General features: G+C 39.4%; 1 protein-coding gene across 1 annotated transcript in view; it reads right to left on the bottom strand.

Moving 5' to 3' along the window:
* The window catches only part of mas (trypsin-like serine protease domain-containing protein masquerade), a 419,698-nt gene that overhangs the window by 115,217 nt on the left and 285,736 nt on the right, over positions 1–18,745 (bottom strand). The window lies entirely within an intron of this gene.

The raw sequence follows: 18,745 nt of genomic DNA on the forward strand, positions 1-18,745 counted from the left end.
CTATTCCTTAAAACCCGGAGGATACAAGATAAAAATCAATGAAAATAGTCATGGACTATTTTCCGAGCAATACGTTTTTATACTACTGTACTGTAAGACGTTCCTCGTCACAGATAATTGATCCTTCGTTTAACTCTCTCGAGCAGTTTACTCTAACGGAAACGTTGTACTAAACTAAACAATAACAGATATACTTCAATGCATTGACATACAAAAACTTGCTCTTGTTTTTAAATTTTTCCATCATATATTGTCACCTTATTTTTCATAAATTGAGGTTACGAAGTTCAGATGTGCAAGAAGGTATCAATGAACTACGCAGTTTGACTTGTCAATTAGGAATTTTCTCAAAGTTAATTAATTACCTTTATTTTTATGTGTTATTGAGAATTCATGTTCAGAACAAGTAAAGAACTATTATGGACATTTCTTCAGTACTTGAGCACGTTCAAGATACAATATCTTACAAATTACAATATAGTATTTTAAAGAAGGAAAATAATTTTGGAAATATTTGATATTTCTATATTTGTATTCGTTTCAGAGGTAAAATGATACTGCTAATTTTTAACTGTCTACATCAGGCAGAGAAACATTGCCGGATCTATAAACCGCAAAACCCCGAAGGGGATGGGGGGAAGGGGGATGAGCAAGCCTTTTGGGGGCCCTTGCCATGTCCTTTGAATACTCATGTATTTGTATGTAAAACAGTAATTTGCTCCGCAACGGAGAACAGAGAAGAAAAGACCACCTAAATGTTGTGAAAGGATTTGTTATTCATTTTTCATTTTAAATTGAATAACTAATAACTTCTTTTAAATGCTTCGTACCACAAACTAACATTACTTTCTTTCTAACTGCAAATTTTTCTTGCCTAGCTCTGTGGTGTGGGACTACCAGTTGAGATTGCACTGCAGATACACGTGAGTTAAGGGGTGAAGCGGGTCTTACTCGAAATCCAACACGCGGAGCAAGGAACCAAAAAGCCGTGGATAGCTTTGTGGGCCATTAAATCTGATTTGCTTACCTAACCAACCCAAAGCATGACGAACTGAGAGCAAATTCGGAGCAATTACAGAAATATTATGAAACAGGTACTGCTCCATCTTTTCCTGAATTGTTGTCTCTTCAAGCAGCCCTTAAAAGGGACTTGCCAAAACTTTTCATCTGTACAAGATTTTGCAAAACTTCTATAAGAAGTACAATACAATTCTACCTAGTTCTTCAGATCTCTGTGGCGGTGTGGCTATCACACGATAGCCGAGTTCGAATCCCCACCTGTGCACACGTGTTCTTTGTACAAGGGCTGCTGGAAAAGTTTCTGCAATCAATATGAAAAAAGACATGTGAAATTCTGGGAATGGCTTTATTGTTTTTCAAAGTATTCACCCTTAAGATCGATACACTGTTGCATACGCTCAAACCAATTTTGAAAGCATTTTTTCCACTCTGAAGCTGATACTTCAGAAACCGCTGTTCGGAATGCGGAATGCTGCTTCATGCGACACAAATCGCTCACCACGCATCTTATTTTTCATGTGTGGGATAAATCAGGTGAGTACGGACAATGAGTCATTAATTCGACAATTTTACTGGACAAAAAAAAACAAAACAGTTTGGTATGCTGAGTGGGAACTGGCGTCGTCGTGGTGAAGAATAATGCTACGATTTGGGTTTGTTTTGCGCAATTCATTGATGACCTCTGGCAAACAAATTGTTGTATACCACTCAGCATTTACGGTCCTTCGATCTTCTAAAGCTATTGTTGCCACATGTCCGGTATAACCGAAGAAACAAGCAATCATTTGCTTGGCAGCACTCCTTGAACAAACAACTTTTGTTGGTTTCGGCTCACTTTGAAACATCCAAACAGTAGACTGCTGCTTAGTTTCGGGTTCGTATGAATAGATCCAAGTTTCGTCCCCTGTAACGATGTACGTAGTACCTACGCCAAATATGACTTGCCTCGGTTGAATTTTTGGAGCCTTTCTTTACACCAATTTACATGAGCCTGTTTTTGAGCTTCGGTCAAGTTGTGTGGGATCCAAAGGCTTGAAAGTTTCCGTACGTTCAGATGGCCATGCAAAATCGTATGTAATGCTTTCATGTCAATGTTCAAGGATGCCTGAATCTCACGATATGTCACATGCCGATCTCTCTCAATCATTTCACGCACAGCATCAACATTACTGGCAACAACAGACGTGAATGGATGACCTTCAGGAAATTCATCACTGAGAAATGTGCGACCACGCTGGAATTCGGAAAACCAATTGCACACATTCCTATTGGATGGTGCTTCATCCCCAAAGCCAAATGAAGTCGCTCGATTTATTGTTTCGGTGTTAAACTACATTTGAAATCATAAAAAAGTATTGACCGAAAGTGTTCACGAGAAATTTCCATTTCTCACACAAAACTACATTTTTAAACTGCTGTGAAAAATAAACGAATAGGCTTAAACAAACAATCAATGATAATTTAAACATAAAAACGTCTATTCTTCTGATTTTTGTAATAGCGGAACACTAGCGCCACTGTTGGTGGTAGTTTGCAGAAACTTTTCCAGCAACCATCGTAAGTGTTCCTTCATGAATTTCATCCTATGATCACTCATCTTCATCGCCGCGATTTGCTACAAGTGGCAGAAAAGCGACGCTAAATAACAACAACAAAAATCTTTCCGAGGGTACGCATACATACTGAAGAAACTGAAGAACAGCAAAAGCTTTGACAGTTCCTTTCACAAGTACGTGTATTTTACATACAGGGGGCCTTTAGTAATATTTTGCGGGAGGGACCAAAGTTTGTAGATCCGGCACTGAAGAGAAACAAAGAGTTTAATATAAAAATCTGTCTTATCTTTCACTGCTCGATATGCTATTTTTGTGCCTGTAATTTCCGAGCAATGGAAATCGATCTGATCGAGAAGAAGACGAATAACCTTATTCGTATTCTGTAAATATTTCAGTTCGGCAAATTTCACATTTATAGCTCGAAAGCACAGTGACTTCATTTGGTTATTGTAGCGGCTGCAACCACTCCGCTTGCTGGCGAAATCTGATTCCTGAACTCAAACACGCGGCGCATTTCGTAGCTATCCAAGCCATGGTTTGGTCAAGTTTCTCTTCAATAAACACACTGCATAACACTGCAATAGAACTAACTGATTTCTGATCAATGACATGTTATTGAGAACAGATCCATGACGTCGGAACGTGTTGCTTCTCACAGCCAGACGGAGAGCTGTTAGGTATAAACTATTAGTTATCATTTGATACGTCTATCGGTTAACCAAATTTTACCTTCGTGGTTGCGGTGGCTTCTGAGATGCTAATGAGTGACATGGATGGTCATGACTGGATACGTTTTCACTCATTAGTTTACTAAAGAAGGATATCAAATAATTGTAAATTAAAATTAAGTATGGCATAACCATGGAGCATTATAACTTGTCTCATCGGTGTGCAATGTCATACATTTTGACGCAATCAAGTTGCGCCAAGTTTATTAGCAAATATTGTGTCCAAACGTGAGAAAACTGAACGTTACCAAAAATTTAATTTGTTTATCTTGAAAAATTGTGTCAATTTACGTATTTTATCCAAATGTCTTAGATCAATTTTTTATAGTTAGGCACTGATAAGCGAGTAAAGATTTATAATAAGTGCAAAGTGTTGGATGTTTCTTATAAACTTCTTAGAATGTAAAACATGCAACTTAAGTAAATTACATAGGATACAAACCATTTAATTGCTATTTTATTTACAGACAGGCTTGTAAATCATATACGAGGGTCACTACTTATATTTTGAGCCTTGGCAACACTGATTGAAGTTAGGCGCGATTTGACGTTTGCACGGAATCGTCTGGCATTATTGACCATAACGTGCTTCAAATGCTTTGTCAATAGCTTCATTTGTGTTGTTTATGTTGCCTTGGAGATTGCGCGACAACAATAAAATGGAATTAACTCGTGAACATTTTCGTGCGATGATTTTTTACGATTTTCGACGTGGATTATCAAGACAAGAGTGCATCGATCAACTTACTTCCACATTTGGCGATGAAGCCCCATCCTTTGCCACTGTGAAACGCTGGTATAACGAATTTAATCGTGGCCGCCATTCGCTCAACGACGAGATTCGCGAAGGTCGTCCAAAATCAGTTGTTGTTCAAGAAAACATTGCTGCTGTGCAAAACCTAATACTGCAAGATCGTCATGTGACATACTGTGAGATTGTAGCAACCATAGGCATTAGTTCCACCAGCATATATAAAATATTACATGATCATTTAGCTGTGAGAAAGGTATGTTCTCGTTGGATCCCACACAATTTGACAAAAACTCAAAAAGACGCTCGCGTCAATTGGTGCAAACAAATGCTCAATAAATACAATCGTGGTGCTTCAAAAGACGTACATAAGATTGTAACAGGTGACGAATCATGGATATATGCATATGAGCCGGATCGTAAACAGCAGTCGACTGTATGGGTGTTTCAAGATGAACCCAATCCAGCAAAAGTTGTTCGCGGTCGAAGCACATCGAAACAAATGGTCGCCTGTCTTTTCGGGAAAACTGGTCATGTGGCAACTGTGCCTTTAGAGGAACGTAGAACGGTCAACTCTGAATGGTACACAACAATTTGTTTGCCAGGGGTCTTCTGTCAAATGCGGATATCAAACAAACGCCGTCGGATCATTCTTCATCAAGACAATGCCAGCTGTCACACATCTCGTCTAACAACCGACTTTATGAACGGTCAAAAAATCGAATTGATGGGTCATCCGCCGTACAGTCCTGATTTGGCACCCAATGACTTCTTCTTGTTCCCGAATGTCAAGAATAAATTGCGTGGACAACGATTTTCGTCGGCGGAAGACGCCGTTGATGCGTAAAAAAACCATATTATGGAGGTGTCTCAAGAAGATTGGAAAAACTGCTTTGACAAATGTTTCGAACGAATGCAAAAGTGTATTGACCATAAAGGAGAATACTTCGAAAAACAATAAAGCAGTTTTCAATGCCAAATTCCTGTTTTTTCATTGTTAGGCTCAAAATATAAAGAATATAGTAAACGAGGAAACATGACTATTTGGACTTTACGAAGAACCTGAAACTGTATAAATTGTCAGAAACCAAAATAACTCCACAAGCCGTCATAATTTTCAGATCATATCACCCCTTTCCTTGTCTATTTTCACAATCTGCCTTTTATATATTTCTCTTCATCATTCATCATATTTTTTGTCCCGCATTCTTTGGAATTCAATCCAATCACATCTCATAACAATTTATTTAAACTGCATTTGTTGATTCTGCCATCTATATTTCGGTTTTGAAGCTCTGTGGTTTGTATCAAGTTGGCTCGAAAATAGGGAAGTATGAAGACCAGACTTGGTAATGATTCGATCTCGTCTCAGTCTCCCTACGAGTGACGAAATAAGCATATACAGTGTGTCAAGGTTATTTGCGAATAGAAGTTATCTTCATAATCTTTCCTTTTTTCTGTTGGTCACCTCGTTTGAACACTACGAACCTTCAAGATAAAGTATTTTATCTTAAATATGTGCATCCACACTGCACAAGTCCACGGTTACCACTAATGGTTTAACTTTGTAATTACGATAAACCCAATAATAATAATGATAACCTGTGGCGCGACAGCCCTTGAAGGGCCTTGGCCTATCTCCCGACTGCCAGTCTCCCTCCCACAATCCTACCTAGAGGCGTGGAGATCTTCAACCGGCAATGGGGTGACGTGGGGTTAGCTCGTCGAAACCCCAGCCGTTATAGGAGATTTCCCAGACCGGGTTACGCTACTCACTCGTAGCTCCCCAATTTCCTCACGATGGTGAAACCCAATATATTACTTTTCTATAAATAATCAGAAAGATATCCGAGGCAGCCTGTCAGAGAAGCATTGGATATAACATAATCTTTAGTGATTTTACCTTACGTATTTTAACACGTATCGACGGAGCACCTCTTCCTATCGTCTTCAGGCTGTAGCGGCTATTGGGTGCCAAAATTGGGGGGAGGGAGGGGGCAAGGACAGTTTAGTTTTTCTTGGTAGACAAGGCTTAGCATTAAGATGCCAAATTTCGGAGACAACCGGCCCAACGACCTACCTAATCGCCGCCACTGTCTTCAGGTGAACAAATATATTCTTGTCGGTGGTGGGGATCGAACCTTCGACAGAACTGTGATTTTACTTAAACCCGGTACTACAGAATCGCACCACCGATTGGGGGGGAGAGGTCGCTTTGAAGTAGTGGATTAGCGTACCGCAGTGGTTCTCAAACTGTGGCACGCGTAACCCCATGGGTACTTGAATGACTTGAAAGGGGTACGGAAGAGAAATGTCGAGAATACCCGCACGACAACATTTTTGCTGCAGGTGTGTATAGCAGACTTCATTGTTTCAGATCTCATAGCTTTAACATCAACAGGAATGTTGATGTCACTGACTCTCTCATCTTTGTTTCATATGTTTTGAAACAAAATACTCGTTCGAAATCTACAATAGACTAAATTTGTAGCCGAACCTCCACTTGAAAGTTTCACGTGCACAACCAGACATCACGAAACTGCAAGGCTATGCAGGCACAACCTTCTCACTAGAGAGACTGAGGATTTACAATAAAAACTCTCTGCTTGAGAGTTTGTTTACAAACTTATATTTGTTATTTAAATTTTTTTTAATAACTCTGGAAAAAATTATATGAAAATTAAAGTTTGTTGTGTACTTCTTAACATATGCATGCGTTTCACATTTTTATTCTTGTAACTAATGTTGAAGATTGTAAACATAGGAACACCGAATAAAATAATAAACGTAGGATTCTAATGTTTCCTCATTTCAAAATACATGTAACGAATGCTACGTGATAGTTATTTCCTTGAAAACGACAAATAAATTTGGACTTAAACATGGCGGCTGTGCGCATCCTGACGTGAAACCCACCTATTGGTGGCTTGTTCATAAAATAAACGACTGGACAGTGGGCAGTGCGTGTGGTTGTGTGAGGTAAAAGTAACTTTTCTACAGACAAATTCATGATGATTTTCGGGCAGGAGGTTCAACCCCATCCTTTGACTCCTAACGCCCATACCCGAATTCGTTTTACCCCAACGTCAATTAATGTTACCCACCCGCCCTTGTGACGGACAATCAATTTACGAATTGGTAAATAAAGATCTCAAAGTTGTTGTTTGTTTCATTTGTCTCACTTGTTCACAGATGACAGCAAAGTGTGACATTCATTTTAGGCTGCAAACTTCATGAACTGCTAAAGAGAAGTCCACATTTCTGCCTCAAGTAATCTTGAAAATTGAGAAAGAATGTCTTGTCTGATTAATTTTCTAATAAGAATTCACAGCTCATATTCAGCTCCTCTGGACAAATGTCTACTCTACAATATTCATAACAAATATTTGGAGAAAAACTCGCGAGTTGGAATGTGTGACAAAGAGGAATACGAAAAACTTGAACAGCTATGTGTAAAGAAAGAACAAAACGAAATAGCAAAAGGAAAAGGAAATCAGTAAAAGAAATAACACGAGAAGGGGTAAACAACAAGAGAATATTGTAACAGAGAAGGAAGACGAAAATCACTAAAGAAGATGCACGATAAATGAAACAGCAAAAGAGAACAACGATACAAGTAAAAGAAGAGGAGGAAAATTAGTAAGCAAGGGGGAGAGAGGTAAAAACCATGATTGATTGATTTGATTTATTTTACTTAACTTTTCTGCCACTTTTGTCTAACCATAAAGATGAGGATAAGTGGATGAAAGTGATGAATGGACACTCATGCCCAGGCTGGGATTCGAACCCAGGACCCCTAGCGTCGTAGCACGCTGTGATAACCACTCCGCCACGAAGGCCGGCTGCTGTAAATCCAGGAAGGGGATTTATAAAATTTGGGCCTCAAGGCTATCCTTTGTTTTGGGCAGTATTATTAGACATATTTACATATTTTGTAATTATGGTACTTCCACTAATAACATCCTCTGTATTAATATCATTTGTAAGCTTTAAAATATAGACACATCCGGTTAAAAATTATTCACTAAACTTTGTTTTCGTTTGCACTATGCATTTCGCCACAGAACACTAATACCGCACACGCACCAAAGGAAAAGAAACCGACATTACATTACAATAGCCACTGGCCGCGAACTGAGAAACAAGGATGTTGATTTTAACCGTCAACATCCGTTCACTTGACTTTCAATTGTTGGCATTCAAAATGTTTACATTCTTGATTGTATTTGAGCATTGTTACGTGACCTCTGAAAATAGGGTTATGAAGATGTAAGAAGTTATTTCAATGCTAGAGAAGTCGATGGTCTTTGTCACCTATGCCCTTCAGAGTCTCATTTTTGTGCGCCCCTCTTGACTTGCGGCCCCTAGGCATTAGCCTCGGATAGCTAGCCTTGTGGCAAATACCCCCTGGGTAAAACCATCCCTGGCAGAGATATATTTATATTTTGCTTACTTCGCGTCCATTTCCGCTATTTATGAGCAATCACGGCGATGTGTATGATTAGGTGACATTGATGAAGAGACGCCCATAAAGAAAGATCAATTCCACGCCAGGCTATGAACCCGCAACCTTCAGTGCTGAAATCGAGTAAGCCTGTCAGAGAAGCATTAACCTTTGATATCAGGGATAGTTAGGGACAGTAGGGGTAAATCTCCGCCACTCCCCCCTCTAAATCGCACCTTCCTCCAGATGACCGTTCACGTCATTTTCCTACAGAAATTGATTAAAGCTGACTGTCAGTGCTCGGAGCTATTAGAAACTGTAACCTTAATGTAGGCCGCCGCGAGGCAATACAACAAAATCTATTCTACACAACACACAGATATCAAGAGTCAACGTGCATAGGTTTTCACCTGCAGTGCGAATGCAAGACACAGTGAACAAACTATTAGAAACTATAGAATTTGACATATTCACAGATTCATTTAGGGCACTGAAGAAAAATACATCAACAAGTGCATATATTAGTGTAAATATTATACATTAACTTTATATTTTCTTATCTTTTCTATTCGTAGTGTATTATGTTCAACATAATTGGGATATATATTCTGTACTGTACTAATAAATAATAATAATAATAATGGCCAAGAAAGTCACCAATGGGATGGACTTATGAGATCAGAATTACAAAACAGTCTTTCGATATCATATCGTGCCGTCTGGGAGCATGCAATAAGGAAGAAGATACAAGCAACAAAGGAAGCACACTGTAGACGGACCCTTTTGCACGGTAATTTACGGCTGTTCATCGAGTGCGGATTTCAACTCCATGAAGGCGGCTCGTCACCGTTAGATATTGCAAAAGCTGCTTTCGCAAGAGGAGCACGCGACTCGGGACAAGGGCTTAGGTCTGCAAGCCTTATGTAAACACGGCTTCTATGACCTTCTGTTGGGAGAACGGTACGCGACAATGGGACAGGAACAACAGCTGACACAGGTAGGTTCGCTGAAGAGCTCTTCGTGGAATGACACGCCTTTCTACACATAAACACCTGTTCGGACCAGGGGTGGGGGAGGGGGTTAGTTTGGGAGCGCTTTTTGCGATGCTTTTGAGGGTGCCGACAGCACAAAGGTCTCGGAGCTATGATCTACAAACACATTTGAGTGTGTTCAGCAGTCCTCTCACGATCTCACCACCAGAAATTCCGGGTTCGAGTCTTGGCCTGTGTGCATGGGCGTCGCCAGAAATATTTGTGGGGGTCAGGCCATTCATAAAACTTTAATAGTAGAAATAATAACAATACAATTATTATTATAATGCTCATATATCGTTAACTAGTTACCCAGAGTCCCATTTTACAGGGTAGTGGATCCAATTACTATTATAAACTAATAAGAATAAAATCATTTTATTAGAATAATAATAATTATTATTATTATTATATTGGGGTGTAAGGGGAGATCCACGTAGAACACCCAAATGCCAACCTCACTTCCATGTAGTACACACTGAACTGCATTTTGCAGACTAACGAGGTTCTGGCGTCTGTGTTTTCTCCATATGTGTGCTGAGTGCCACTTTACAGCTTCAGCTTTTAACCGAAGTCAGAATGTTTTAATATTTTAGTAAACGACATTACAGTTAATTTAGGTCAGGTAAGGGGCTGGACTCCGTATAACATGACGGGCACAAAGTATCCTCTAAGTGCTGACACACACAAAAATTCAAATTCAAATATTATTATTATTATTATTATTATTATATCCTTGGGGAGGAGAGACTTCCACTCGATCCATTAGAATAATAAATATCGAGCACAACTGTTTTATTTTTATTATTATTATTTTCCATATCACGGAGATATTGTACTGAAATGTATTGTTATCCTATTGTGTTATTAACCCTTGCACACCTCGTTCTAGAAAATGCTATAATAGTTAGGAAGAAATTTTAGTCATAGCCCTTATGTTCTGTGACCGTTCACGTGAAACTCAATTTTTTGGAATTCTGAAAAGTGTGACACCATTTATTCCTTTATGTAAATGGTAGAATATGAAAACATATCCTGGTTCCTGTATTTTACACTCAATATTTTCGACTGAACGCATTTATTATTTCCTTATTTTGTTCGAACACCAACTAAGTGAACTTCATTTCTGTTGTGTGTTACTTCATTATTTCATCATATCATTATTCATCCTCATCTTCGCAATTAGCCAGAAGCGGCGCAAATGCGAAGTAAAATAAACCAAATCAATCATTTATTAAAAATAACAAGCTTCCTGTTCCTGTGTAACTTGTAATAAACCATGACAATTTCCAGGGAAAGGAGCGACGGATCTGCTCGACACCCCTTCCACTGCCAGACGACCATGCCTGTGTGTGCCATCTTATCATCATTCATTCTCATCGTCGCTAGGAACCTCAAGAGATAGAAAAGCGACGTAAAAAATAAAAGTAATAAAACCCAGATTCATGTTACTCCCCTGTCGAAAAGGCAGAAGGGCCAGGCCTTTTGCGGTCAAATGACCAAAGTAAATCACTGAGAACTCAGAGGTCCCATGCACGTATAGTCCACGCGTTTACCTCGTTAACGTCCAAGAACTGAAGGAAGCCGCCGCCACGAACGTGGGTGGGGTTAAACAGCGGGCGAGTTGTTTTCGTCCAATCACACTCAACCTTCAGCCAATGGGTGCAGCTGTCATTCTGCTCGTGCGGGGGAGGGATAAGGTGGCAACACTGTGCGTTGAATGTGATTATTGCAGCAGGTGAGCGCGCTCCGTAGACTCCAAACCCAGCCGGACGTTAACGAAGCTAGCGCTTCGACTATACTACATCAAACTTTGATGCATCATTGTGTTTGTCTCTACACCGATTCCATCATTCATCCTCAGTGTCGCGATTTACGAAAGGAGTATAAACGAGATGTAAAATATTCGAAATAGAATAGAATAGAAATGGTAAAAGTCAAAGTATGTACTCAATCTGGAATAGATTCACCCGTGAGGGGGGCTGATGCGACTACAGTCCATTTCGAAAGACTGTGAAAGCAAACATTTTCAAATGAAAGCATAAATAACTCGGCAGAAACCAAAGTGGTAAGTACAAAACTACCTTAAAATGAAGGTTAAAAATGGTAATTACGAGACTTTTCATTGTGAATCCCCACCCCTTACAATGCAACTATGTAATATCCATCTTTACAAACCCAGCCCCCTCCCCCCCCAGAAAAAATCCTGCATGAGCTAGTGAATGGGATAAAACACAAATTACAAATAACCTCTTACTTTTATAATAGCAGTGCGAGGTTACAATATAACCGCGACATCAGGTTCGAATTCTGTTCTGACCATATTTTCCCATTTAAATTCAGTGTAGCCAGTCGCGATGAGCGAGCTGACTGATTACCACTTCTCTGCTGGCAGGCAGCTACAGATAATTACCCTATTCTTCCAATGAATACCACCCAATGTACGTGGCAAAGAGAATACATTTCCCGCAATAAGTACTCGCGCTTCTAGAAAAGATGATCCAAAAAAAAAAAAAAAATATGCAAAAAGGGGAGGGAAATGTAACGTTGCTTTTTCGGTAATAAGGATGGCAACCATGCCATGAGCCAACATTATTGAAGAAAAATCGCCGGAGCTCTCCGATTGTTGAGGTTACGCAGAGTCAATGACCAGGTGGAGCAGAAGGAGGCCTCGGGGCCTTGTGTGTTTACTGGCGACTCCAGCTGGGCTAACTGTGCAGCCCAAGATTTCCTGCTACCGGCTACACACAGACCTTTCGGCATTTCCTGTCAACAGAACGGCAAAACAGCAGAAAAATGACAAAGTCGTCGAAGCACTCTTTTCCTCCTGGTGATGACGTTCCCTGTGGTCTGTTCAGCCTCGCGAATTGATCTTTCGGCCTTTGGGGACATTTTTACGGATGTATCCACGGATGCAAGATGTACGGACCGTCTACATGGTGCAGACAAGGCAATGAATCTGAGTTTTATGTCGAGGCTCCCATCGTGATGCTATTCCCTGCGGTTCCCCAGCCGTTACGCCAGCGTTGCCACACTGCACTCTTGGCATAAATTCCCTTTCAACAGGTGAAATTTCCCCCCTTTCTTTCATCTTTCTCTTTCAGTCTCTTCATTACAAGAGCTTTGAAATTAGCAAACACTATACCATGGGCTAAATTGAATACTAGATCAGTATCCTAAAAGTTCTGTGTTCAAATCCAAGGAAGGAAGAAAAAGAATGTTATCTCTAGTGGCGTGCCCAAGGGGCTGAGTATTTCTAAACAAAAGAACGTCAAAGACAGAAAAGGATGGCAAAATAAGGGTTGACTACTAAAATCAATATAGCCTACGTAACACTCCTTTTCGAAAATTCTGGGCACAACACTGTCTCTTATGAAGATTGGAGAAAGATGCTATACTCTCCCCATTCAAAATTCTCTCTGTAATAGCGCCCTTGGATAGCCATACATAAGAAGCCTCCACCACTCCTTACGTTCTATGCTCTTACTACAGCTTCTAATCTTCATCCATCTTAGTCTTGAACATCGTTTCATTTCTCTTTGTTCTTGCTTCTATTAATATAGTTCTGAATGTTCCATCTATCCACACAATTTAGCCATCACATTAGTTGTTGTTTTAACTGTAACCAATTATTGAATGATTTTTTAGATTACGGTGACTTAAATGAACTTATGCTATTCTTTTCAATACTGCCAACGAGTGAATTTCTGATAGGATTATATATTTTTAAATTGACAATTTTTCTCACTACGAGACTTGGCACAGTCTTGAACAAGTCATACATATATACACATTATACATAAAAAAATTAACAACTAAGGCGCATAATAAATCAATTTTCATAAACATTATGTATTAATTTTACTGAAATTTCGAGATAAAGATAAGGCTCTTGGACAATAAGTCAGGGACCCACCTGGAAGGGGGTTGACTTTATTCTTTGTTCGACCGTTTGTTGGTATGGTCACTTTATGCTCATGCATGCTAATCGGGACAACAGTTTAAAGTGGGATCCGAACCACTATGTGCCTCCACCGAACCCAGGAACCCATGATTACAAGGCGACGACGATACCACTGCGCCATCGCAACTCAAAATGAGCTTCAATTGTTAATAAAACTTTAATAATATTACTATGACAGTTTTTAAAAAAAGGTAAAGTGCTCCCCTGTGCATAGCACCACGCCATGAAGGCGTATAGGGGGTGTGGGGGTAACGCCCCACACTTTCTTGCTCCGGTCGCGAGTGGGGGTGATGTGATCAGCATCACGCCCCTGACCGCCTTTACCCCCCAGGGTTTCCCCCAGGTACCCATGTTATTCGACGCTGGGTGGGCGCCGGGGCCGCTTCCATCGTTAGAAAAGTTCCCGGATTTGAAGCTTAAATTCAATGCACTTCTCTGCCACCTTAAAAATTAGTTGTTAATAAGTAGTATTGGAAGTTCTGAGTAAGTTCCCGGATTTGAACCGGCCGGGGTTCGAACCTGGAACCTTTAGCATGGTAGGCAGACGCGTTACCGACTGAGCCACCGCGGATAAGATTATATATTTTAAAAAATAGATATTCTTCCAAAGTGTGGCAGCCTTTCTCGTGCCCACTTCACGAACGAGTTCAATTATTATAGTCAGCAGCAAAGTTCAAATTCTTGTCTTCTTTGTAGAGATGACAAATGATTATGGCAAATTGTTTACATATAAGAGTAGGATTTATATGAAATTCTTGTTGTTATTGATCATAAAAATAGTAGTTAAAGTTACGGATAAGTTCATTTCCTATCCTATAATGGGCGATGTATTTCACAAAGGTTTTTTCGTTAGTTACTAGGTATTGGTTCAACATTGGGGTAATGGAAAAAAAAGCTCAGTATGTACTACAGATGGCACAACATATAGAGGGACAATAGAGTCAGTTGCAGTTAGTAATCATGCACAAATAAATCACCACTTTTGTCAGTTTATTAGTAATATATATGGTACTTACACAAACACATACACGAAAATACTAATCTGTTTTGTGGAAAAAGAGAGACTATATTTAAAGCAAAAACATTAAAGTAGATATATTTGTTGTTAATACTTCTGGGATATCACAAAAAATAATGTATATATGGTTGTGGGATTACAGAAAAGGTTAGATAACTAAGAAACATTTCTCGATACAGGCAATTAGACTAATTTATACGGCAATAACAAAAGAATAAGAAAACTTTTGTAGTTACGTATATGAGCTTTCCAGAGTCGCCCTTAGTTGGTTTAAGTGCACTTTTATGCTCAGATAGGGTAACGGAACTGAACCTAGAATTTTCGTGGAATAGGAACCACTGGGTAATATGTACCTTCGACGAATATCGAACTCGGATCCCCTCGATTACAAAACAACACCATTACCACGACCCTATCGATGAGGCTAAGGAATGATTAATAGCAAGCTATCTCTGCATGCCAGTTTCCGTGGTTGAGCGGTTGGGGTAGCAAAGTTTGTAGCCAGAGGTCCAAGGTTAGAACCCTGGACGTATCATTTTGTCCTTGCATCCAGTTCATTAGCTCATAATGCTTATCTTCGCAATTAACCCTGAAAGGTGAAGTAAAAAAAAGAAGAAAAGAAAGAAACAAAAAGCAAACAAATGAAAACAAAATAACTCAGCTATAATTTCTGGAGTAATTTTAGTTTTGTGGTGCTCTGCAGTCCAGAAGAAATATTATTTTGTCTTCTTCTTTAATAACTACATTAATTAAGGCCAATTGCTGACGTTTCCGACATACCACAGGAGGATGAGGGGGAAAATGTCCTCTGTGAAAAGCAGTGAGCAAGATGAGGAAGTGGCAATATCGGCGCCAGGTCTCCAATTGGGAACCGGTTAAGACCGAAAGTCACAGAAAATGAAGAAAAAAGGAAGCACGGTTGCGTGACTCATTGCAATCAAGCGCGTAACGGAATGGAAAACGCTTGGCGAATCCACTTTGCTCATCCTCAACTGTTCATTTGACTTGCACTCGACGTATTACAATAACCGACATCAAGATGGTCTCCCGGTTCGCCTTGTTTACCCTCCAGGGCGAGAGGATCACGAAGAATCTTTGGAAGAAACCCCAATTTCTTCTTGGACTGTGGGTTTGCCGAGGTTCGCTGGACATTCTGAATATTTCACAACTCACCCTCCTGTTCTGAAAGAGTGATTTACACGCTACATCTTTGCTAACATTCGAACCAAGGGTTAAGTGTTGAATGCAGGTTTCTTTCTCTATGTCGAATCTTTGACTCGTTAGGCTGCCTGGATCTTCACATATAAGGACTAGAAACCAGCGAGTCAGTTTCAGCATTCTCTGCTAGTATCTCGATTGATTTAGTTTATTGCTCTTTCCCTTCACTTTTGCCTAATCGGGAAGATGACCATGGGTGATGATATGATGTCACTGATGAAGGGACACTTACAAAGAACACACATGCCAACCGGGATTGAAACCCTGGACACTTGTCGTCGTAGCGAGGTATGATAATGTCACATCTACCTCTTCTTCCTGCTCCCTGTTGTAAGAAAAGCCTGTTCTGCCAATACAAAACTTGATCATTCCATCGGCTATATGGTGTTCTTAAACTTATTTTTTCTTTCGGCCTATAATTGAATAATTTTCGAGGCAAACGACTAACGACTAACGACATCATCCTCAGAACAAGTAAATTCCACTTTAACTGATATTTTAAAATTTCTTCCACCATTGCATTGACCTTCCGTTTATTTCGGATTTCTTCACTTCCAATTTTCTCTCGCAAGGTTCCTCAACTTAAAGACGGCAAAAATCTCATTTGCGAACAATTTATTCTAGTTTTATCATGTTGGCGAAGAGTCCAAGATTCACTATCATATAGAAGAACCGGTTTTGAAATTATGTTATGTTATCAATTTATTGTCTCATTTGTTTTCCAAAATTTCTTTTCAAAATTCTATTTAATTTATTATGATCTCTACCTGAATCTATAATCATTCAACTTCAATTTCAGATTTCACGACACTGTTAGAAGCTACCGCCAAATTTACAATCTTCTACCGTCAAAATTTTATAATCTACCTGTTAATTTACAAAAACGGGACGTAACTGTTTTTACTAATTAAATATTTCTTTCATACAAAAATAGATGCTAATTTTCAATTACAGTTTCGTGAGCCGTGAGAAAATATTTTCAAAAACTGAATCATTAAAATTACTAGATTAACCATACAAACACATTTAATACTTTATAAACGGTCGTGGTGTAGTTTTCTTTTTACGGTTGGATGGCAGCGGAAATTAACGGTTAAGGCCGTCATTTCTCCAGTCAAACTTTTACGGTGCATCTTGATGCCATATCTAGGAACCTTTATGAAAATTTAAAATTCCAAATCATCTGCCAGAATTTCGAGTTAAGGATTCACATTTGTCTCAATTTTGGATTAATTAGAATTGTTTACCAGCATCTATGTTTCAACAATCTCTGTTCGGACTTCAAATTCTCCTACATGAATGTTCAAATTTCAATTCACTACCTGAACCTTAAAGTTGAAATAACTGTCTGGATGTCATATTTCGAATTCGTTGGGTCATTTCTGTCTTAAAAAGACAGGAACTAAATATTTTTCCTATGACGATAATATCAAATCACTATGACAGCCCTTTTTATGGACAGTTTTTGTTACGAACATTAAAATTGATTGATTGAACTAGGTCATTTTTTTATCGTTTTTCTTCCATTTTTTGGCTAATCGCGACGACAGGAGTATTAAAAAATGGAAAGGCGGACCCAATCATACAGACGTTATCAATGTCCTTCTTGGATCTGTCTTCATAAAATATATATTCGATCATTTCGAATTTTATCAGAATAGAGACATGAAATTTTTACTTCACGGGCTACGGAAGCATACAGAAGTGTCCTATTCTTCTTCTACGCAATTAAAAAAAAACACTAATTTCTTCCCCTGAGGAAAAGTGCACCTTTGTCCATTTTTTTACCACACCACCTCGATTCTTTGAACCCTGTGCTAATCTCGCATGTTCAGGAAATGTAGTGTTCCGCCTAAAGAGCCTACATCTGGACTCTAAAGATGGAAGAACTTGTCCTTTGCTCACAGGGTGGAACCAAACAGACTTTCCGAAGGGACCCTTCCACCGGATATACGATTCTCACAAAGCACGCGTACACAGCAATCAAGCTAGAGCTGGGTGCTGCCGTAAAGCCCCGAGATACTATAATTAGCACCAAAGATTCGCGGTAGGTGAACAATGACAGTTCGTGAGGAAATCCTCAATAAATGGGCATATGCAACCAGTTGCATCCAGTGGGCGTCTCTTGATTTTGGCTCCGCAAGTCCCGGGCTCGAATTTCGGACAGTACATGGTTGTAACGTTGTGTTTGTTCTTTCTCCTATTTTATTTAATAATGTTTTATAATTATCGTCACGGTTGACCTAACGAGGTGTGAAAGCGACGTTAATTAGAATGTACGAATAGGAATAATAAATCCTCTACGAAACCGTGCTGAAACCGAATTGTTTCCTCATCTAATACACCAGCTCATTCGTGAATAATAATGCAAATTCATGGTGTCATCAATGGCGAAGTGGTAACACTGTCGCCTTGCAAACAAGGGGCCTAGGGTTCAATACCCTGGTGATGAACACTGTTCATTGGTTCGGATTCCAGTTTAAACCGTGAGTCCAGTGCTGATTAGCTTATCTGCACACAAAGAAGACTTTGACTTAGCCTTTGAGTAATGCAAATTTAAAACAAAGCAACATGAAAAAAAACTTAAATTATTTTACAACAAAATGCGTTTCTCTCTCTGGCGTACGCAGGGTTTTTTGCGGGAAGGGCTGGAAATGTACAGATGGATAGTGCATATCTTCTTTCTAGGGGGAAATACACAATAAGATATCTTGTACATTAAAACTTCCCACTTTCAAAAATGGGAATAAAAACCGAGTTTGCATTTATCACTCTGGTTTTTCCCGAGTCCTTCACTGCATTTACTCGAAAATGTTGATTTTCTCAACATTTCGGAGGGGGCTGTAGCCCCTTCAGCCCAGCTTTGGCGTACGCCAGTGGACATTAGTATGTCATTATATAATCAAACGCTTTCAATTTGAATTCCTGGACATATTTTTGCATTTCTGTTACTAATTAAAACCACGCAGTTTCCAATAGCTTCCGATGAATTGAACCTAAAAAATGAACTTTGAA

This window comes from Lepisma saccharinum, chromosome 1, assembly GCF_977018435.1.
Source record: "Lepisma saccharinum chromosome 1, izLepSacc3.1, whole genome shotgun sequence".
In the NCBI taxonomy this organism is placed as follows: domain Eukaryota; kingdom Metazoa; phylum Arthropoda; class Insecta; order Zygentoma; family Lepismatidae; genus Lepisma; species Lepisma saccharinum.